The sequence below is a fragment of the Chlorocebus sabaeus genome, unplaced genomic scaffold, assembly GCF_047675955.1.
Source record: "Chlorocebus sabaeus isolate Y175 unplaced genomic scaffold, mChlSab1.0.hap1 unalloc_scaffold_866, whole genome shotgun sequence".
Classification (NCBI taxonomy): Eukaryota; Metazoa; Chordata; class Mammalia; order Primates; family Cercopithecidae; genus Chlorocebus; species Chlorocebus sabaeus.
This window is the reverse complement of record NW_027328221.1, coordinates 22,125-45,492: the sequence shown is the minus strand read 5'-3', so window position 1 is coordinate 45,492 and position 23,368 is coordinate 22,125. Positions and strand designations below refer to the sequence as shown.

The following is a 23,368-nucleotide window of genomic DNA, read 5'->3' as shown; positions in this document are numbered from 1 at the left end:
GGTGTTGATTGTTAGGGCTAGTACTAGGTTGATTACTCCTTTTTGAACATTGTCAAAGCTAATTGATTGGAAGTCAATTGTACTGGTCATACTAAAAGAGTAGGATCCTCATCAGTAAATAGAGATATAAAGGAGTAATCATACGACGTCTACGAAGTGTCAATATCAAGTGGCAGCCTCAAAGCCGAAGTGGTGATTTGGTGTGAAGTGGAATAATAGTTGGCGAATGAGGCAGATAAGGAGGAAAGTGGATCCAATGATGACGTGGAGTCCATGGAATCCCGTAGCGATAAAGAATGTTGAGCCATAGATGCCGTCGGAGATGGTGAAGGGTGCTTCAAAGTACTCTGAGATCTGTAGTAGGGTGAAGTAGATGCCTAGTAGAATTGTAATGAGTAGGGCTTGGGTTGTTTGTTTTCGATTGTTGTTTATAAGGCTGTGGTGAGCTCAGGTAATTGTGACTCCTGATGCTAATAATACGGAGGTGTTTAGAAGGGGTACTTCTAAGGGATCTAATGGGGTAATACCTGTTGGTGGTCAGTGGCCTCCTAAATAGGGGGTTGGGGCTAGGCTTGAGTGGTAGAATGCTCAGAAGAACCCGGTAAAGAAGAAGATTTCCGAGATAATGAATAGGACTATGCCATAGCGAAGGTTTTTTTGAACGGGTGTCGTGTGATGTCCTTGATAGGTGCTTTCTCGTACGACATCGCGTCATCATTGGTGAAGGGTTAGTGTTATGGTTAGTAGGCCTAGTGTCAATAGAGTGGTAGAATAGAAGTGGAATCACATGACTAAGCCGGATGTTATTAGGAGGGTTGACAGAGCTCCTGTTAGTGGTCAAGGGCTGGGTTTGACTATGTGATAAGCATGGAATTGGTGGGTCATTAGGTGTTGTTGTGTAAATAGAGGCTAACTAGAAGTGTGAAAACATAGGCTTGGATTAAAGCAACTGCGATCTCTAGGATGGTGAGTAGTATTAGAAGTGTAAAGGTTAGTAAAGCAGCGGGGGGGCTGATACTTAGTAGTGTTAGTGCAGTGTTTCCGATTAGGTGTATTAGCAGGTGGCCGGCCGTGATGTTGGCAGTTAAGCGTACAGCTAGGGCCACTGGTTGAATAATCAAGCTAATGGTTTCGATTATTACTAGTATGGGAATGAGTAATGTTGGTGTGCCTTGTGGTAGGAGGTGAGCTAGGGAGTTTTTGGTTTTAAAGCGAAGGCCTGTGATTGCTGTGCCGGCTCATAAGGGGATTGCTATAGCGAGGTTTATAGATAGTTGGGTGGTAGGTGTAAATGAGTGGGGTAGAAGTCCTAGGAGATTAGTTGTGGTGATAAAGGTGATTAGAGACATTAGTATTAGGGACCAGGTTCGCCCCTTAGCATTGTGGGTTATTATTATTTGCTTTAGAGCGAGTAGTACTAGGTTACGTTGAATAGTGGTTAGTCGGTTGTTAATGAGGTGTTTGGAAGTTGGAATTAGTAGTACGGGGAATATGATGATGGGGATTGTAGCAGGTTGGTTTAGGATTATTGGAGTTGCGAATAAGGTAAATAAATTTTCGTTCATTTTAGTTGTCAGTGGTTATTGGGGGTTTGCTTGTCAGAGTTTTTTTGTTGGGGGGATTGATAGTAACATATGTCTAGCAGTTTTAGTTGTGTAATAAGATATAGTGTAGGGAGTATTGTTGGTAATAGTGATAAATCATGTGGATGTGTCTAATTGAGGCATTCGCTGCAGAGGTATGCCCCTCAATTTTTAACTTAAAAGGTTAACGCTAGAATAGCTGTGCAGTGCATTTGTATAGTGGAAAGGGAGTGGGGTATTTATAGGGTAAACACAGGTCCTATTTCAAAGATTTTTAATGGGATTAGTTCTGCGACGATAGGTATGAAGCTGTGGTTAGCTCCACAGATTTCTGAGCATTGTCCATAATAGACGCCTGGTCGTGTGGCGGTAAATGTGGTTTGATTTAAGCGTCCGGGTACTGCATCTGTTTTTAAACCTAGTGTGGGAATAGTTCATGAGTGTAGGACATCTTGAGATGTGATTATTATACGGACGGGGGCTTCAATTGGGAGAACCACTCGGTTGTCAACTTCTAGAAGTCGAAGGTCTCCTGGGTTTAAGAATAATGGAGGCAGTATGTAAGAATTAAAGATGAGGCCTCCGTAGTCTGTGTATTCGTAGGTTCAGTATCATTGATGTCCAATTGATTTAATAGTAAAGGAGGGGTTGTTGATTTCGTCTGTCAGGTACAGAATGCGTAGAGATGGTAGGGCAATCAGGATTAGAATGATTGCGGGTAAGATGGTTCAAGTGGTCTCTATCTCCTGGGCGTCTGTAATGTTGGTATTGGTTAGTTTTGTTGTGAGTGTTGAGGATAGGGCGTATAGGACTAAAAAGCTAATTAAAGAGATAGTTATAAATGCATAGTCGTGGAAGGTGATTAGCTCTTCTATGACAGGGGATGTAGCATCTTGTAGACCTAGTTGAACTGGGTGGGCCATGTAAGATATATAGGGTTATAGCCTATAATTTGGTTTCGACAAAGCCATGAAATAGTTTTTCTAATATCTCATTGAAAAAGTTATAGGGGTTATAGGATTGGCTTGAAACCGGTTTTAGGGGGTTCGATTCCCCCCTTTTTCGCTCAATTTAATGTAGGTTGGTTCTTCAAATGTGTGGTAAGGCGGGGGACAGCCATTTAATCATTCGAGGTTGGTGGGGGATTGTTCGGCCATTGATACTTTGCGTTTTGAGGCGAAGGCCTCTCAGATCATGTAGATTATTAGGATTACTGCTACTAGTGAAATAAAAGAGCCAATGGACGATAGAATATTTCATGTGGTATAAGCATCGGGGTAGTCAGAATAGCGTCGGGGTATTCCGGATAGGCCAAGGAAGTGTTGTGGAAAAAAGGTTAAATTTACGCCTGTGAATATAATAATAAAGTGGGCTTTGGCATAGGTTTGGTCTAATGTGTAGCCTGAAAATAAAGGGAATCAGTGGACAAAGCCCCCTATAATGGCAAAAACAGCTCCTATTGACAAAACATAGTGGAAATGGGCGACAACATAGTATGTATCGTGTAGTACAATATCTAGGGATGAGTTTGCTAAGATAATACCGGTGAGACCCCCTATGGTGAATAGAAAAATAAAGCCTAGGGCTCAAAGTATTGCGGCAGATCATTTGATATTGCCTCCATGAAGTGTAGCAAGTCAGCTGAAAACTTTAACTCCAGTAGGAATTGCAATGATTATAGTAGCAGAGGTAAAGTAGGCCCGTGTGTCCACATCTATACCCACTGTAAATATATGATGGGCTCATACAATAAATCCTAGGAACCCGATTGACATTATAGCCCAGGTTATACCTATATATCCAAATGGCTCTTTCTTCCCGGAGTAGTAAGTTACGATGTGGGAGATTATTCCGAACCCGGGGAGAATGAGGATGTAGACTTCAGGGTGACCAAAGAATCAAAATAGGTGTTGGTATAGGATAGGGTCTCCCCCTCCAGTAGGATCAAAGAAGGTAGTGTTGAGGTTGCGGTCTGTTAATAGTATAGTAATGCCGGCAGCTAAGACTGGCAGGGAGAGGAGTAGTAGGATTGCTGTGATTAGGACAGATCAGACAAATAACGGGGTTTGATACTGGGATATGGCGGGGGGCTTCATGTTGATAATGGTGGTAATGAAGTTGATAGCCCCCAGGATAGAGGAAACTCCTGCTAGGTGGAGGGAGAAAATAACTAAGTCTACGGAGGCCCCTGGGTGAGAGAGGTTTCCTGCTAAGGGGGGTATACTGTTCAACCTGTTCCAGCGCCAGCCTCGATTATGGTTGATGCCATTAGCAGCAGGAAGGAGGGGGGAAGAAGTCAGAAGCTCATATTATTTAGACGGGGAAATGCTATGTCAGGAGCACCAATTATCAAGGGTACTAGTCAGTTCCCGAACCCCCCGATTATAAATGGGTATAACTATGAAGAAAATTATAATAAATGCATGGGCTGTTACAATGACATTATAGATATGGTCACTGCCTAGTAAACTACCGGGTTGGCCTAATTCAGCTCGAATGAGAAGGCTTAGAGCTGTACCTATGATTCCAGCTCATGCACCGAATAGTAGGTATAGAGTTCCGATGTCTTTATGGTTTGTTGAAAAGAGTCAACGATTAATGAACATGGGTGGAGGAAGGGTAAAATGGCTGAGTAAGCATTAGGCTGTAAACCTGAAGACAGAGGTCTGATCCTCTTTTTGCCAGCCCCGAGGTGATTTTCATGTTAAATTGCAAGTTTAAAGGAGCAGTTTTAAGTTTCTGCCGGGGCTTCTCCCGCCTTTTTTTCTCGTGGCGGGAGAAGTGGATCAAAGCCAGTTGATTAGGGTGTTTAGCTGTTAACTAAATTTTTATGGGTTTGAGTCCCATTGGTCTAGTAGGGGCTTAGCTTAATTAAAGTGGTTGATTTGCGTTCAATTGATGCAGAGTAGGTTTTTGCAGTCCTTATATGTTTCAGAAATTAAGTGGTCTACTTACTAAGGGCTTTGAAGGCTCTTGGTCTTATTTAACCTAAATTTCTAGGGAATAGTTAGGATTAGGGGGGTGATTGGTAGTAGGAGAGTAGAAATGATGGTGAGTGTGGGGGTGAGGGGTGTGGGTTTTGTGTTTTCAAGTTGTCAGTTCATTTTTGTGTTGTTGGGGGTGGGAAATAGTGATACTGAGACGGTGTAGATTAGGCGTATGTAGAAGTACAGGTTAAGTAGGGTTATGGTGACTATGATGGAGGGGATGACAAAGTTGTTGTTTATTGCAAGTTCTTGAATAGTTATTCATTTAGGTAGGAAGCCGGTTAGTGGGGGTAAACCTCCTAGGGATATAAGGGTGAATATTGTTAGTGGTATGAGTTGGGGTGATTTGTTTCAGGTGAGGGATAGTGTAAGGGTTGTGGTATTTGAGTTCAGATTGAGGAATAGGAATATGGTGGTTGTTAGGGCGATGTATATGGTTAGGTAGAGGGTTGTAATGGTTGGGTTGTATGTTAGCGTTATTATTATTCAGCCTATGTGAGTGATTGAGGAGTATGCTATAATTTTGCGTAATTGTGTTTGGTTTAGGCCTCCTCAGCTGCCTACTATGATGGATAGGGTTGAGAGGGTTATGAGGGCACAGGTGTTGATTGATGGGTGAATTTGACATATAATTGAGATGGGGGGCTAGTTTTTGTCATGTGAGGAGGAGTAGGCCAGGAATTAGTGGTGTTCCTTGGGTGACTTCTGGAATTCAGAAGTGGAATGGGGCTATTCCTAGTTTTATGGCAAGGGCAGTTGTTATTATTAACGATTGGAAGTTGGTTGGCGGTATTTGTTATTATTCAGTGCCCCGATAGTAGGTTGTTGAGGGTAATTGCTATTATAAGAATTATGGATGCGGTGGATTGTATTAGGAAATACTTGGTGGCGGCTTCTGTGGAGCGGGGGGTTTGTTTTTTTGATTAAAATTGGAATGAAGGCTAGTATGTTTATTTCCAGGCCTGCTCAGGCGAGAAATCAGTGTGTGAGCTCAATAGTGTAGTGAGTGTGCCTGTGATTATTGTGGTGTAGATGATGAGTTGGGCTAGGGGGTTAATTAGTACGGGAAGGGTGTGACCAACATTTTCGGGGTATGGGCCCGATAGCTTATTTAGCTGACCTTACTTTAGGATGGGGTGTGTTAGGTAGCACGGAGAAGTTTGGATTCTCAGGGGTAGGTTCAATGCCTGCAATCTTAGAAATAAGAGGGTTGGGGCCTCTATCATTTACTCTATCAAAGTAACTCTTTTGTCAGACATATTTCTAGGTTTGAGGGGGAATGCTGGAGATTGTAATGGGTGTTAGGATGTTTCATATGAGAATGCTAGTGTGAGTGGAAGGAAGTTTTTTCATAGTAGATGTATGAGTTGGTCGTAGCGGAATCGGGGGTATGTTGCTCGAGTTCATAAGAATAGGGAGGTTAGGAGGAGCGTTTTGGTGGTAAAGCATGTTGTGAATAATTCTGGCGAGTGGGTGGGGTAGAATGTGCCTAGAAAGATTGTAGTTGTTAGGGCGTTCATTATAATAATGTTTATGTATTCGGCTATAAAGAATAGGGCGAATGGACCTGCGGCATACTCGATGTTAAAGCCTGATACTAGTTCTGATTCGCCTTCTATGAGGTCGAAGGGGGTTCGGTTTGTCTCTGCTAGTGTGGAGGTGAATCATATTATGGCTAGGGGTCATGATGGCAAGAGGAGTCAGATGTGCTCTTGTGTTGTAATGAGTATGTTAAGGTTAAATGAGCCGCTTGTTAGTAAGACTGATAGTAGGATAATAGCGAGGGTAACCTCATATGAATTGTTTGAGCGACGGCTCGTAGGGCTCCAATTAGGGCGTAGTTTGAGTTTGATGCCCATCCTGATCATAGGATGGAGTGGACGGTTAGGCTGGATATGGCTAGGATGAACAGGAGTCCTAGGTTGAAATTGATTAGAGGGTTAGGTATGGGAAGGGGGGTTCATAGGAGGAGGGCAATGGAGAAGGCTAGGGCGGGTGCGATGGTGTAGAGAGTAGTGGTGGATGTTGAGGGTTTTAGAGGCTCTTTGGTGAAGAGTTTTATTGCATCAGCGAAGGGTTGTAGTAGTCCGTAAGGGCCTACAATGTTGGGTCCTTTGCGTAGTTGTATATAACCTAACAATTTTCGTTCAACAAGTGTAAGGAATGCTATGGCGGTTAGTGTAGATGCAACAAGGAGTATAAGGTTTGCTGTAGTCATAGTGTTAAGAAGAGGGGTTGAACCTCTGGTTTTAAAATTTTAAATTTTATGCAATTGCCGGGCTCTGCCATCTTAACAAACCCTGTTCTTGGGTGGGATTTGTAATGTTTTGTTAAATTAAGATTAGATCATTTATGGGGAGGGGGGCGCTATTGTGAAGTGGGCCCTATTTCTCTTGTCCTTTCGTACAGGGAGAAATGTTGAATAGATAGAAACCGACCTGGATTGCTCCGGTCTGAACTCAGATCACGTAGGACTTTAATCGTTGAACAAACGAACCCTTGATAGCTGCTGCACCATTAGGATGTCCTGATCCAACATCGAGGTCGTAAACTCTATTGTTGATATGGACTCTAGAATAGAATTGCGCTGTTATCCCTGGGGTAACTTGTTCCGTTGATCAAGTTATTGGGTCAATTGCAAGTATTGGTTTGCTTTGGCTTGTGTAGTCTTAGCCATGGATTGTTCGGAGGTTTGACTGTGCTCCGAGGTCACCCCAACCAAAATTTTTAGTACAGGCATGGGGGTTTAAAGACCTGTGGGTTTGTGTGGTTTTTAGTTGTACTAGTAAATTGAAGCTCCGCAGGGTCTTCTCGTCTTATTAGTTCATGTCCGTCTCTTCACGGACAGGCCAATTTCACTGGTTGAAAGTAAGAGACAGTTAAACCCTCGTGATGCCATTCATGCGAGTCCCTAATTAGAGAACAAGTGATTATGCTACCTTTGCACGGTCAGGGTACCGCGGCCGTTAAACGTGTGTCACTGGGCAGGCGGTGCCTCTAATACTAGTAATGCTAGAGGTGATGTTTTTGGTAAACAGGCGGGGTTAGTTTTTGCCGAGTTCCTTTTACTTTTTATAACCTTCCTTGAGGCATGCCTGTGTTGGATTAACAGTGGAAGTAATGTCAGCTTGTTTGTGTTTGTTGATATTGGACTGTTAAGTGTCGGTGAGGTTTTCGGTCTGACTTAGGCTTATGCGGTGGAGAAAATGTTCATGTTACTTATACTAACATTATTGCTTCTATGAAATGATAGATTGATCCAATGTGAGATGAGGAGTTCAGTTTTATGTTTGGTATTTTTTGGGTAGTTGATGTTGAGCTTGAACGCTTTCTTAATTGATGGCTGCTTTTGGGCCAACTATGGTGGTTATGCTTTTTACTCTCTATATAAGGTTTTTTCCTAGTGTCTAAAGAGCTGTCCCTCTTTAGACTAGCAATTGAGCTTACAAAAGGATTAAGAGGTTCTGTAGGTAAGCTCAAGGTTGAACTAAAAATTCTATCTTGGATAACCAGCTATCATCAGGCTCGGTAGGCTTGTCACCTCTACCCATAAATCTTCCCACTATTTTGCTACATAGACGGGTGCGCTCTTTTAGCTGTTTTTGGGTAGCTCGTCTGATTTCGGGGGGTTTGGCTTTAGTTCTCTTTGCGAAACTATTTCTAGTTAATTCATTATGCAAAAGGTACAGAAGTTAGTTCTTGCTATTTTATGCTTGGGTGGTATTATTCTTTCCCTTACGGGTACTGTGTCTATAGCGCCGAGTTAGAATTTCTATCACCTATACTTTATGTGGGTGAATGGTTTAGTGTATGGTTGTTTGGTATTAGTGTTAGTTATGTTTGGGGCTAGTGTTGGCTCAAGGTAGTCAAATTGTACTGAGATCTTCCGGGTGTAGGCCGGATGCTTTGCGTTAAGCTATACCTTGATTTATCCAAGTGCACCTTCCGGTACACTTACCGTGTTACGACTTATCCCCTCTATATAGGTATTAGGGTGTTTAGTTAATATAGTCCTTAAGTATATTTGAGGGGAGTGACGGGCGGTGTGTGCGTGCTTTATGGCCTTGTTCAATTAAGCACTCTATTCTTAATTTACTGCTAAATCCTCCTTGGACTCTTAGGTTTCATGAGAGTTATCGTGGGTTTTCTAGGATAGAAAATGTAGCCCATCTTTTTCCGTCTCATAGGCTACACCTTGACCTAACGTTTTTGCGAAAAGGGGGTACTTGCGCTCACTTTGTGACCTTTATCAGGGTTTGCTGAAGATGGCGGTATATAGGCTGAGCAAGAGAGGGTGGGGTGGATCGGGGTTTATCGATTATGGGACAGGCTCCTCTAGGGGGGTGAAGCACCGCCAAGTCCTTTGAGTTTCAAGCGGTTGCTTGTAGTATTCTGGCGAGTAGTTTTGTTGGTTTAACTACTGAGGTTTAGGGCTAAGCATAGTGGGGTATCTAATCCCAGTTTGGGTCTTAGCTGTTGTGTATTCAGAGGTTTTAAAGCCACTTTCGTAGTTTATTTTATGTTAGCTAGGATTTTACAGTTAGGTGGGGTTTAGCTTTAATTAGGCTGGGTCTAAAACACTCTCTACGCCGGTCTCTATTGGCTCGGGTTAATCGTGTGGCCGCGGTGGCTGGCACGAAATTGACCAACCCTTGGTGTAGCATAGCTTAGTTAAACTTTCGTTTATTACTAAAGGTTTGTCACTGCTGTTTCCCGTGGGGGTGTGGCTGAGCAAAGTGTTTTGAGCTGCATGTGCGTGCTTGATACTCACTCCTCTTAGTCATAGTGATTTGTAGGGCGTCTTCACTGGGGCGGGGAGGCTTGCATGTGTAATCTTGCTAAAGGTCAATAGAAAGGCCAGGACCAAACCTATTTGTCTATGGGATGTGTGAATCCATCTAGGCATTTTCAGTGTCTTGCTTTGGGGTAGGTTTAAGCTACGTAGACGAGAAGGTGGGTGTGAATGTAGGTGGCATCTTTGGGGTTGTGGGGGGGGGTGGTTGGTAGGGTAAGCGAAGGTTAGTTGAGGGTTAGTAGTTAGGGCATGCATACCTAAAAGATGGAAATACAAGCTTTGGCCGGGGGAGCAGGACTTTGTTTTCGGGGTTTGGCAAAGGGTGGTTGGTAGGGTAAGCGAAGGTTAGTTGAGGGGTTAGTAGTTAGGGCATGCATACCTAAAAGATGGAAATACAAGCTTTGGCCGGGGGAGCAGGACTTTGTTTTCGGGGTTTGGCAAAGGGTGGTTGGTAGGGTAAGCGAAGGTTAGTTGAGGGGTTAGTAGTTAGGGCATGCATACCTAAAAGATGGAAATACAAGCTTTGGCCGGGGGAGCAGGACTTTGTTTTCGGGGTTTGGCAAAGGGTGGTTATGTGAAGGTCAAGGGGGGGGGGGGTTTGGTTAAGGTTTTTGAATTTTTTTGTAGTGTTGTGGGTTGGTTGTTGTATGTCTTACAAGCATGAATTAAATAACACATCGCTAGTAGTCATGCGGGGCTGGAATATTGAACGTAGGTGCGATTAATAATGGCATGGACTAGGAATCAAAGGCAGGCGCATTCAGGGCGGGATGTGGTGGGAGTCAGCATGTTGCGATGGTGTTGCGTGCAGACCAGAGATAAAAAATACCAAATGCATGGGAAGCTCCAGTGACTGGTTAATAGGGTGATAGACCCGTGATCCATCGAGATGTCTTATTTAAGAGGAACGTGTGGACGGTTTTAGTTGGCATGGCCCTGAGGTAAGAACCAGATGCCGGATACAGCTCATTCTTAGCTACCCCCACGGGTCGTGGGCCCGGAGCGAGGAGGGTAACACTGCTTGTGCGGGATATTGATTTCACGGAGGATGGTGAGTAAGAGAGTTCTAAGTGAGGGGGGTCATCCGTGGTGGGGAGGAAGGTTTGTAGTAGGTATGTACTATTGTACGACAAATAAGGTAATGTATTATGTACGGAGGACGGTCTTGCTGTCTGTGTTGGTGTGTTGTGGGTGGAGTGGGCGGGTTATGGTGTTTCGTGGTTGGGTTGTATGTGAGATCTCTGTTTGGTGGGTATGCTTTTTGGAGGCTGTGGGTGCGGATATGATAGTATGTGTTATGTACAGTTAAGCAGATATAGTACTATATATTATTCATGTTGGCTAGCAGTAATGCACGAATTACATAGCATATTTATGTAAAGGTGCTTGAGTTGTACTGTAGGGTTTGTACAATATAAAAAGACAGAAAGTAGTTTAAGCTAGAATGCCAGTTTTGGGTGTTGGTGGTGAAGTCGAGTGCTTTCTTTCTGAGCTGTCCTAGGGGTTATGAGTCTCATCTCTAGTTTACAAGACTAGTGTATTAGTTTATACTACAAGGGCAAGTTCATTTGAGTAGGTTATTTTCGATTAGGGAGGTTAGTGGTATCAGGATTAGAACTGTGGTGAAGTATATTGTGGATGCTAGTTGACCAATAAAAATGAAGGGTTGGCTTACTGGCTGACTTCCGATCCAGGTGAGGGTTAATAGGGTTGTAATTAGGAATCAGAACAGGAATTGGCTAAGTGGGCGGAATATTATGCTTTGTTGTTTGGAATTATGAAGTGTGGGGATAATAGATAGGATGAGGATTGAAAGGAAGAGTGCTAGTACGCCCCCTAGTTTATTAGGAACAGATCGTAGAATTGCGTATGCAAATAGGAAGTATCACTCTGGTTTGATGTGTGGAGGGGTATTTAGTGGGTCGGCTGGGATGTAGTTGTCTGGGTCGTTTAGGAGGTTGGGTGAGAGTAGTGTTAGTGTTGTTAGGATGAAGAGGAGGAGGACTAGGCCTAGGATATCCTTAATTGTGTAGTAGGGGTGGAAGGGGATTTTGTCTGAGTCTGATGAGATTCCGCAGGGGTTGTTTGATCCTGTTTCGTGTAGGAATAGCAGATGGACTATTGTAAGAGCGGTGATAATGAAAGGTAGAATAAAGTGTAGGGTGAAGAATCGTGAAAGGGTGGGGTTGCCAATGGAGTACCCACCTCAGATTCATTGGACGAGGTCGGTCCCGATGTATGGGATTGCTGATAATAGGTTTGTGATCACTGTTGCTCCTCAGAATGATATTTGGCCTCATGGAAGTACGTAGCCTATAAAGGCTGTTGCTATAGTCAAGAATAGAAGTATAATGCCAGTGTTCCAGGTTTTTAGGAGAAGGAATGAGCCATAGTAAAGACCTCGGCCTACGTGTAGAAAGAGGCAGATGAAAAATATGGAGGCGCCGTTGGCGTGGAGGTAGCGAATGATTCAGCCGTGGTTTACGTCTCGGGTGATGTGTGCGATTGAAGAGAAGGCAGAAGAGGTGTCTGGTGAGTAATGTATTGCTAAGAATAGGCCTGTGATGATCTGTAGAATTAGGCAGAATGCGAGGAGTGAGCCGAAGTTTCATCATATGGAAATGTTGGATGGGGTTGGCAGGTCAATGAGGGAGTGGTTAATTATTTTTATAATTGGGTTGGATTTACGTATTGGGGTCATTAGTGCTTTTTGTAGTTGAAGTACAACGGTGGTTTTTCATATCATTGGTTATGGCTGTAGTCCATGCAAGAGCAATGACATATATTTTATTTGCGTTGAGTGTATTGTTGGTTATGGGATTTGTTGGATTTTCTTCTAAGCCCTCTCCTATTTATGGGGGGCTAGCATTGATTGTTAGTGGTGTGGTTGGTTGTATGGTAGTTTTAGGTTTTGGGGGGACTTATATAGGTCTGATGTTGTTTTTAATTTATTTGGGGGGTATAATAATTGTTTTTGGTTATACTACAGCGATAGCTATTGAGGAGTACCCTGAGACATGGGGTTCAGGGTTTGGGGTTTTAGGGGGTCTTTTGGTGGGTTTAATAATAGAAGTAGGGTTAGTTCTATGGGTTTCAAGTTCTGATGGGGTAGTGGTAGTTAGTTTTAATAGTATGGGGGAGTTGGGTGATTTTTGAGGGAGAGGGGTCAGGGTTAGTTCGGGGGGGATTCTATTGGTGCTGGTGCTTTGTACGATTATGGGCGTTGGTTAGTAGTGGTTGCTGGTTGGACATTATTTGTGGGTGTATATATTGTAATTGAGATCACTCGGGGTAATAGGTTATATTATTAGAAGTAGGGTTAGGGTGAGGGGGATGAGAAAGGAGAGGGAGTAGTAGCTTAATTATGCCTTTTTGGGTGGTGACAGTTTTGGAAGCGGTGGTATGTACATGTGCGATCATCTTGGGTATAGATTTTTCTAGTCATATTGAATCTAGTAGAAGAAGGGCTAGGTTTTGGCTTATGAGTAGGTTTTGATATGGGACTATGCGGTGAATTGTAGTGGGAAAATATCCTAGTATGTTGGAGAATTTAAATATTTGTGATGGGTTGTTTATTTTTAGTTTGTTGGTTATAGAGGTCAGGTCTAGGGTTATTAGGAAACCAAGGATAGTTGCATACAGGGCTGAGAGTTTTAAGTAGTGAGGTATTGTTGGTTGGGGAAGCGAAGTGGGGGGGATGTTGTTGGTGATAAGGAATCCAGTAATAATGCTGCCCATTGTGAGGCGTTTAATTGGGTTAAGTAGGGTGGGGTTATTTTCGTTAATGTTTATTAGGGTTGAAAAGCGAGGTGGCCCTGTTATGGTGAGGAGAATGATTCGAGTACTATAGGCGCTTGTTAGAGAGGTGGCGATGAAGGTGATAGATAGGGCTCAGGCGTTGGTATATGACGTGTTTGTGGCTTCGATAATGAGATCTTTGGAGTAGAAGCCTGTGAGGAATGGTATTCCTGTGAGTGCTAGGTTGCCGATGAGTAGGGAAGTTGAGGTGAGGGGTATTGTTTTGAATAGGCCTCCTATTTTTCGGATGTCTTGTTCGTTATTTAGGTTATGAATGATGGATCCGGAGCATATGAAAAGTAGGGCTTTGAAGAAGGCGTGAGTACAGATATGCAGGAATGCTAAATATGGTTGATTGATGCCGATGGTAACTATTATTAGGCCTAGTTGGCTTGAGGTGGAGAAGGCTACGATTTTTTTGATGTCGTTTTGTGTGAGGGCGCAGATGGCTATAAATATGGTGGTGATAGCTCCCAGACATAGTGTGAGGCTTTGAAGTAGTGTGTTGCTTTCTATTAAAGGGTGGAAGCGAATGAGTAAGTACACCCCGGCAACAACCATGGTACTAGAGTGTAGTAGGGCTGAGACTGGAGTTGGGCCTTCTATGGCGGAGGGTAGTCAAGGATGAAGGCCAAGTTGAGCTGATTTTCCTATTGCTGCTAGGAGAAGGCCTATTAGTGGGAGGGAGTTTGGGTTGGGGTTTAGAGTTAGTATTTGTTGTATGTCTCATGAGTTGTAGTGTAGGAGGAAATATGCTATAGCTAGGATGAGGCCAATATCGCCAATGCGATTGTACAGGATTGCTTGGATTGCTGCTGTGTTGGCGTCCGTTCGAGAATATCATCAGCCGATTAATAAGAAAGATATGATTCCTACGCCCTCCCAGCCGATGAAGAGTTGAAAAAGGTTGTTAGCGGTGGTCAAGATTAGTATTGTGATGAGGAAAATAAGGAGATATTTGAAGAATTGGTTGATGTTTGGGTCTGAGCTTATGTATCATAGTGAGAATTCTATAATAGACCAGGTGATGAATAGTGCGATTGGGGTGAATATTACGGAGAAGTAGTCTAGTTTAAAGCTTAGTGTTAGATCTAGTGTTTGAGTTATTATTCAGTGTCAGCTTCAAATGGTTGTTTCTTGGTTTAGGGAGATGTATAGGGTTGTTGGAATAAGGCTGGTAATGAAAGCATATATTATAGTTGTTTTTACATGGTTTGGGTATGATTGTTTTTTGTTGGGGTTGATAAAGGTGGCAATGATTGGGGGGGTTAGGGAGGCGAGGGTTGCTATTATAATGGAGGTGTGCATGGTTATTACTTTTATTTGGAGTTGCACCAATATTTTGGTTCCTAAAACCAATGGATAGCTGTTATCCTTTAAAAGTTGAGAAAACCATAGTGTTAAGTATGGGGGCATGGGTTAGCAGTCCTTGCGAGTTTTCTCGGTAAATAAGAAGTGGTGAGCTTCTATGGTCAGATTCACAGTCTAGTGTTTTGGTTAAACTATATTTACAGGAGGTAAACCCTAGAATGATGTTGGGGTTAAGGGATAGAAGGATAATTGGGGTGAGGTGTATGAATATTAGTGTATTTTCTCGTGTGAAAGGGGGTTTTATGTTGATTATGTGGTGTGTGAGTTTTCCTCGTTGTATTGTAATGAATATGTGGAGAGAGTAGAGGGCTGTGATTAGTATGTTAAGTCCTGTTAGTATAATAGTGATGTGGGATCAAGAGAATGAGGCTGTAATCACGAAGAGTTCTCCGATTAGATTAATGGTGGGGGGTAAGGCTAGGTTGGTGAGGTTTGCTGTGAACCATCAGAAGGTTATTAGTGGAAGTAGTGTTTGAAGTCCTCGGGAGAGTATCATAATGCGGCTGTGAGTGCGTTCATAGTTTGAATTAGCTAGGCAGAATAATATAGAGGAAGTAAGTCCGTGGGCAATTATGAGGGTGATTGCGCCGGAAAAGCTCAGGGGGTTTGAATGAGAGAGGCTATGATTACTAGGGATATATGGCTTACAGAAGAGTATGCGATGAGTGATTTTAGGTCTGTTTGTCGTAGACAGATTGAGCTTGTTATAATTATGCCTCATAGGGCTAGCATGAGGAAGGGGTAGGCTATGTACTCTGTTAGAGGGTTGAGAATAGAGGTGAGTCGTATTATGCCATAGCCGCCTAGTTTTAGGAGTACTGCGGCGAGGACTATTGAGCCTGCGATAGGACTTCAACATGGGCTTTGGGGAGTCACAGGTGTAAGCCATATAAGGGTATTTTTGTTATGAAAGCCATTATGCATGCCAGTCAGATGAGGTTGTGTGATCAAGTGGTTGTTAGTTTTTGGTCTGTGAGTGTTAGTAGTATGATATTTAATGAGCCTGTGTTATTGTAGGTGTAGGTTAATATGATGAGCAGGGGTAGAGAGCCAGTTAGTGTATAGAATAGAAAGTATGTGCTTGCGTTGAGGCGTTCTGCTTGGGTACCTCATTTAGTGATGATGATTAGGGTGGGAATAAGGGTGGTTTCAAATAAGATATAGAATAAGATCAATTCTGTGGCTATGAATGTTAGAATTAGGGTGATTTGAAGGAAAATTATTGTGGATAGGTAGAGTTTTTTTTGTGAGGGGGGCTGATTGCATAGGTGGTATTGGCTAGCTATCATCATGAGAGGTAGGAGTCAAGCGGTTAGTGTTAAAAGAGGTGTTGTTAGTGGGTCGGAGGATAGGTAGGTTGAGTGATTAAGGAGGTTGTTATTGGTTTGATTAAAAATAACAAGGGAATAAGGCTAATGATTAGGCTATGTGTAGTTAAGTTAATTCAGATTATGTTGTTTTGTAGAGAATCATGTTATTGGTAGTAATATAGTTGTTGGAACAATTATTTTTAACATTGAAGCAGGTTTAAGTTGTGAATGTAATCTAGACCATATGTATTGGAGATTGAGACTAGTAGGGCAAGGCCTACTGCTGTTTCGCAAGCAGCAAATACTAGTAGGATGATCGGTATGATATTGGTTAGGGGGGGAGTGTGCATTTGAGGCTATGAGAGCGATTATGATGAAGAGTGATATTATTATTCCTTCTAGGCAGAGGAGGGAGGCTATCAGGTGTGAGCGATAGACCAGCATTCCCAGGAGTGAGATGGCGAATGCTAGTGTAATATTCATGAAGATAGGTGACATTTGGTTAGTATGATAATCATAATTTAATGAGTCGAAATCATTTGTTTTGTTTAAACTACTTACCAATTCGGCTCAATCTAGTCCTTTTTGGGATCATTCGTAGGCTAGACTGAGGGTTAGGATGGTGATGAGTGTGATGGATGATTTAATTATTATTGGGAGGTTTGTTGTTGGAGAGCCCATGGTAGGGACAATAGTAGGGCGATTTCTAAGTCGAATAGTAGGAAGGTAATGGCAACTAGGAAGAATTTTATTGAAAATGGGATGCGAGCGGGGTTTAGTGGGTCAAAGCCACACTCATAAGGGTTTGTTTTTTCTGCATAGGAGTTAAGTTGGGGTAATCAGAATATGGCAGTTATTAGTAGTTTAGTAGTGAGGTTAAAAGGGTGTTGATTGTTAGGGCTAGTACTAGGTTGATTACTCCTTTTTGAACATTGTCAAAGCTAATTGATTGGAAGTCAATTGTACTGGTCATACTAAAAGAGTAGGATCCTCATCAGTAAATAGAGATATAAAGGAGTAATCATACGACGTCTACGAAGTGTCAATATCAAGTGGCAGCCTCAAAGCCGAAGTGGTGATTTGGTGTGAAGTGGAATAATAGTTGGCGAATGAGGCAGATAAGGAGGAAAGTGGATCCAATGATGACGTGGAGTCCATGGAATCCCGTAGCGATAAAGAATGTTGAGCCATAGATGCCGTCGGAGATGGTGAAGGGTGCTTCAAAGTACTCTGAGATCTGTAGTAGGGTGAAGTAGATGCCTAGTAGAATTGTAATGAGTAGGGCTTGGGTTGTTTGTTTTCGATTGTTGTTTATAAGGCTGTGGTGAGCTCAGGTAATTGTGACTCCTGATGCTAATAATACGGAGGTGTTTAGAAGGGGTACTTCTAAGGGATCTAATGGGGTAATACCTGTTGGTGGTCAGTGGCCTCCTAAATAGGGGGTTGGGGCTAGGCTTGAGTGGTAGAATGCTCAGAAGAACCCGGTAAAGAAGAAGATTTCCGAGATAATGAATAGGACTATGCCATAGCGAAGGTTTTTTTGAACGGGTGTCGTGGTGATGTCCTTGATAGGTGCTTTCTCGTACGACATCGCGTCATCATTGGTGAAGGGTTAGTGTTATGGTTAGTAGGCCTAGTGTCAATAGAGTGGTAGAATAGAAGTGGAATCACATGACTAAGCCGGATGTTATTAGGAGGGTTGACAGAGCTCCTGTTAGTGGTCAAGGGCTGGGTTTTGGACTATGTGATAAGCATGGAATTGGTGGGTCATTAGGTGTTGTTGTGTAAATAGAGGCTAACTAGAAGTGTGAAAACATAGGCTTGGATTAAAGCAACTGCGATCTCTAGGATGGTGAGTAGTATTAGAAGTGTAAAGGTTAGTAAAGCAGCGGGGGGGGCTGATACTTAGTAGTGTTAGTGCAGTGTTTCCGATTAGGTGTATTAGCAGGGTGGCCGGCCGTGATGATGGCAGTTAAGCGTACAGCTAGGGCCACTGGTTGAATAATCAAGCTAATGGTTTCGATTATTACTAGTATGGGAATGGAGTAATGTTGGTGTGCCTTGTGGTAGGAGGTGAGCTAGGGAGTTTTTTGGTTTTAAAGCGAAGGCCTGTGATTGCTGTGCCGGCTCATAAGGGGATTGCTATAGCGAGGTTTATAGATAGTTGGGTGGTAGGTGTAAATGAGTGGGGTAGAAGTCCTAGGAGATTAGTTGTGGTGATAAAGGTGATTAGAGACATTAGTATTAGGGACCAGGTTCGCCCCTTAGCATTGTGGGTTATTATTATTTGCTTTAGAGCGAGTAGTACTAGGTTACGTTGAATAGTGGTTAGTCGGTTGTTAATGAGGTGTTTGGAAGTTGGAATTAGTAGTACGGGGAATATGATGATGGGGATTGTAGCAGGTTGGTTTAGGATTATTGGAGTTGCGAATAAGGTAAATAAATTTTCGTTCATTTTAGTTGTCAGTGGTTATTGGGGGTTTGCTTGTCAGAGTTTTTTTGTTGGGGGGATTGATAGTAACATATGTCTAGCAGTTTTAGTTGTGTAATAAGATATAGTGTAGGGAGTATTGTTGTAATAGTGATAAATCATGTGGATGTGTCTAATTGAGGCATTTCGCTGCAGAGGGTATGCCCCTCAATTTTTAACTTAAAAGGTTAACGCTAGAATAGCTGTGCAGTGCATTTGTATAGTGGAAAGGGGAGTGGGGTATTTATAGGGTAAACACAGGTCCTATTTCAAAGATTTTTAATGGGATTAGTTCTGCGACGATAGGTATGAAGCTGTGGTTAGCTCCACAGATTTCTGAGCATTGTCCATAATAGACGCCTGGTCGTGTGGCGGTAAATGTGGTTTGATTTAAGCGTCCGGGTACTGCATCTGTTTTTAAACCTAGTGTGGGAATAGTTCATGAGTGTAGGACATCTTGAGATGTGATTATTATACGGACGGGGGCTTCAATTGGGAGAACCACTCGGTTGTCAACTTCTAGAAGTCGAAGGTCTCCTGGGTTTAAGAATAATGGAGGCAGTATGTAAGAATTAAAGATGAGGCCTCCGTAGTCTGTGTATTCGTAGGTTCAGTATCATTGATGTCCAATTGATTTAATAGTAAAGGAGGGGTTGTTGATTTCGTCTGTCAGGTACAGAATGCGTAGAGATGGTAGGGCAATCAGGATTAGAATGATTGCGGGTAAGATGGTTCAAGTGGTCTCTATCTCCTGGGCGTCTGTAATGTTGGTATTGGTTAGTTTTGTTGTGAGTGTTGAGGGGGGAATAGGGCGTATAGGACTAAAAAGCTAATTAAAGAGATAGTTATAAATGCATAGTCGTGGAAGGTGATTAGCTCTTCTATGACAGGGGATGTAGCATCTTGTAGACCTAGTTGAACTGGGTGGGCCATGTAAGATATATAGGGTTATAGCCTATAATTTGGTTTCGACAAAGCCATGAAATAGTTTTTCTAATATCTCATTGAAAAAGTTATAGGGGTTATAGGATTGGCTTGAAACCGGTTTTAGGGGTTCGATTCCCCCCTTTTTCGCTCAATTTAATGTAGGTTGGTTCTTCAAATGTGTGGTAAGGCGGGGGGACAGCCATTTAATCATTCGAGGTTGGTGGGGGATTGTTTCGGCCATTGATACTTTGCGTTTTGAGGCGAAAGGCCTCTCAGATCATGTAGATTATTAGGATTACTGCTACTAGTGAAATAAAAGAGCCAATGGACGATAGAATATTTCATGTGGTATAAGCATCGGGGTAGTCAGAATAGCGTCGGGGTATTCCGGATAGGCCAAGGAAGTGTTGTGGAAAAAAGGTTAAATTTACGCCTGTGAATATAATAATAAAGTGGGCTTTGGCATAGGTTTGGTCTAATGTGTAGCCTGAAAATAAAGGGAATCAGTGGACAAAGCCCCCTATAATGGCAAAAACAGCTCCTATTGACAAAACATAGTGGAAATGGGCGACAACATAGTATGTATCGTGTAGTACAATATCTAGGGATGAGTTTGCTAAGATAATACCGGTGAGACCCCCTATGGTGAATAGAAAAATAAAGCCTAGGGCTCAAAGTATTGCGGCAGATCATTTGATATTGCCTCCATGAAGTGTAGCAAGTCAGCTGAAAACTTTAACTCCAGTAGGAATTGCAATGATTATAGTAGCAGAGGTAAAGTAGGCCCGTGTGTCCACATCTATACCCACTGTAAATATATGATGGGCTCATACAATAAATCCTAGGAACCCGATTGACATTATAGCCCAGGTTATACCTATATATCCAAATGGCTCTTTCTTCCCGGAGTAGTAAGTTACGATGTGGGAGATTATTCCGAACCCGGGAGAATGAGGATGTAGACTTCAGGGTGACCAAAGAATCAAAATAGGTGTTGGTATAGGATAGGGTCTCCCCCTCCAGTAGGATCAAAGAAGGTAGTGTTGAGGTTGCGGTCTGTTAATAGTATAGTAATGCCGGCAGCTAAGACTGGCAGGGGAGAGGAGTAGTAGGATTGCTGTGATTAGGACAGATCAGACAAATAACGGGGTTTGATACTGGGATATGGCGGGGGGCTTCATGTTGATAATGGTGGTAATGAAGTTGATAGCCCCCAGGATAGAGGAAACTCCTGCTAGGTGGAGGGAGAAAATAACTAAGTCTACGGAGGCCCCTGGGTGAGAGAGGTTTCCTGCTAAGGGGGGGTATACTGTTCAACCTGTTCCAGCGCCAGCCTCGATTATGGTTGATGCCATTAGCAGCAGGAAGGAGGGGGGGAAGAAGTCAGAAGCTCATATTATTTAGACGGGGAAATGCTATGTCAGGAGCACCAATTATCAAGGGTACTAGTCAGTTCCCGAACCCCCCGATTATAATGGGTATAACTATGAAGAAAATTATAATAAATGCATGGGCTGTTACAATGACATTATAGATATGGTCACTGCCTAGTAAACTACCGGGTTGGCCTAATTCAGCTCGAATGAGAAGGCTTAGAGCTGTACCTATGATTCCAGCTCATGCACCGAATAGTAGGTATAGAGTTCCGATGTCTTTATGGTTTGTTGAAAAGAGTCAACGATTAATGAACATGGGTGGAGGAAGGGTAAAATGGCTGAGTAAGCATTAGGCTGTAAACCTGAAGACAGAGGTCTGATCCTCTTTTTGCCAGCCCCGAGGTGATTTTCATGTTAAATTGCAAGTTTAAAGGAGCAGTTTTAAGTTTCTGCCGGGGCTTCTCCCGCCTTTTTTTCTCGTGGCGGGAGAAGTGGATCAAAGCCAGTTGATTAGGGTGTTTAGCTGTTAACTAAATTTTTATGGGTTTGAGTCCCATTGGTCTAGTAGGGGCTTAGCTTAATTAAAGTGGTTGATTTGCGTTCAATTGATGCAGAGTAGGTTTTTGCAGTCCTTATATGTTTCAGAATTAAGTGGTCTACTTACTAAGGGCTTTGAAGGCTCTTGGTCTTATTTAACCTAAATTTCTAGGGAATAGTTAGGATTAGGGGGGTGATTGGTAGTAGGAGAGTAGAAATGATGGTGAGTGTGGGGGTGAGGGGTGTGGGTTTTTGTGTTTTCAAGTTGTCAGTTCATTTTGTGTTGTTGGGGGTGGGAAATAGTGATACTGAGACGGTGTAGATTAGGCGTATGTAGAAGTACAGGTTAAGTAGGGTTATGGTGACTATGATGGAGGGGATGACAAAGTTGTTGTTTATTGCAAGTTCTTGAATAGTTATTCATTTAGGTAGGAAGCCGGTTAGTGGGGGTAAACCTCCTAGGGATATAAGGGTGAATATTGTTAGTGGTATGAGTTGGGGTGATTTGTTTCAGGTGAGGGATAGTGTAAGGGTTGTGGTATTTGAGTTCAGATTGAGGAATAGGAATATGGTGGTTGTTAGGGCGATGTATATGGTTAGGTAGAGGGTTGTAATGGTTGGGTTGTATGTTAGCGTTATTATTATTCAGCCTATGTGAGTGATTGAGGAGTATGCTATAATTTTGCGTAATTGTGTTTTGGTTTAGGCCTCCTCAGCTGCCTACTATGATGGATAGGGTTGAGAGGGTTATGAGGGCACAGGTGTTGATTGATGGGTGAATTTGACATATAATTGAGATGGGGGCCTAGTTTTTGTCATGTGAGGAGGAGTAGGCCAGGAATTAGTGGTGTTCCTTGGGTGACTTCTGGAATTCAGAAGTGGAATGGGGCTATTCCTAGTTTTATGGCAAGGGCAGTTGTTATTATTAACGATGGAAGTTGGTTGGCGGTATTTGTTATTATTCAGTGCCCCGATAGTAGGTTGTTGAGGGTAATTGCTATTATAAGAATTATGGATGCGGTGGATTGTATTAGGAAAATACTTGGTGGCGCTTCTGTGGAGCGGGGGTTTGTTTTTTTGATTAAAATTGGAATGAAGGCTAGTATGTTTATTTCCAGGCCTGCTCAGGCGAGAAATCAGTGTGAGCTCAATAGTGTAGTGAGTGTGCCTGTGATTATTGTGGTGTAGATGATGAGTTGGGCTAGGGGGTTAATTAGTACGGGAAGGGTGTGACCAACATTTTCGGGGTATGGGCCCGATAGCTTATTTAGCTGACCTTACTTTAGGATGGGGTGTGTTAGGTAGCACGGAGAAGTTTGGATTCTCAGGGGTAGGTTCAATGCCTGCAATCTTAGAAATAAGAGGGTTGGGGCCTCTATCATTTACTCTATCAAAGTAACTCTTTTGTCAGACATATTTCTAGGTTTGAGGGGGAATGCTGGAGATTGTAATGGGTGTTAGGATGTTTCATATGAGAAATGCTAGTGTGAGTGGAAGGAAGTTTTTTCATAGTAGATGTATGAGTTGGTCGTAGCGGAATCGGGGGTATGTTGCTCGAGTTCATAAGAATAGGGAGGTTAGGAGGAGCGTTTTGGTGGTAAAGCATGTTGTGAATAATTCTGGCGGAGTGGGTGGGGTAGAATGTGCCTAGAAAGATTGTAGTTGTTAGGGCGTTCATTATAATAATGTTTATGTATTCGGCTATAAAGAATAGGGCGAATGGACCCTGCGGCATACTCGATGTTAAAGCCTGATACTAGTTCTGATTCGCCTTCTATGAGGTCGAAGGGGGTTCGGTTTGTCTCTGCTAGTGTGGAGGTGAATCATATTATGGCTAGGGGTCATGATGGCAAGAGGAGTCAGATGTGCTCTTGTGTTGTAATGAGTATGTTAAGGTTAAATGAGCCGCTTGTTAGTAAGACTGATAGTAGGATAATAGCGAGGGTAACCTCATATGAAATTGTTTGAGCGACGGCTCGTAGGGCTCCAATTAGGGCGTAGTTTGAGTTTGATGCCCATCCTGATCATAGGATGGAGTGGACGGTTAGGCTGGATATGGCTAGGATGAACAGGAGTCCTAGGTTGAAATTGATTAGAGGGTTAGGTATGGGAAGGGGGGTTCATAGAGTTAGAGAAAGAGCATGTTGTGAATAATTCTGGCGAGTGGGTGGGGTAGAATGTGGATGTTGAGGGTTTTAGAGGCTCTTTGGTGAA

At 42.8% G+C, this 23,368-nt stretch overlaps 2 long non-coding RNA genes across 2 annotated transcripts; one reads left to right on the top strand and one right to left on the bottom strand.

Moving 5' to 3' along the window:
• The first annotated feature begins 106 nt into the window (after positions 1–106).
• On the top strand, positions 107–16,693 carry LOC140711380 (uncharacterized). Its single transcript, XR_012092558.1, has 2 exons — positions 107–1,677; positions 13,031–16,693. It is a non-coding gene; the product is annotated as an uncharacterized lncRNA (long non-coding RNA).
• Positions 4,577–22,362, bottom strand: LOC140711379 (uncharacterized). The gene is made up of 2 exons (XR_012092557.1): positions 21,960–22,362; positions 4,577–5,305 (listed from the first exon to the last, which is right to left on the bottom strand). It is a non-coding gene; the product is annotated as an uncharacterized lncRNA (long non-coding RNA).
• Positions 22,363–23,368: the final 1,006 nt, after the last annotated feature.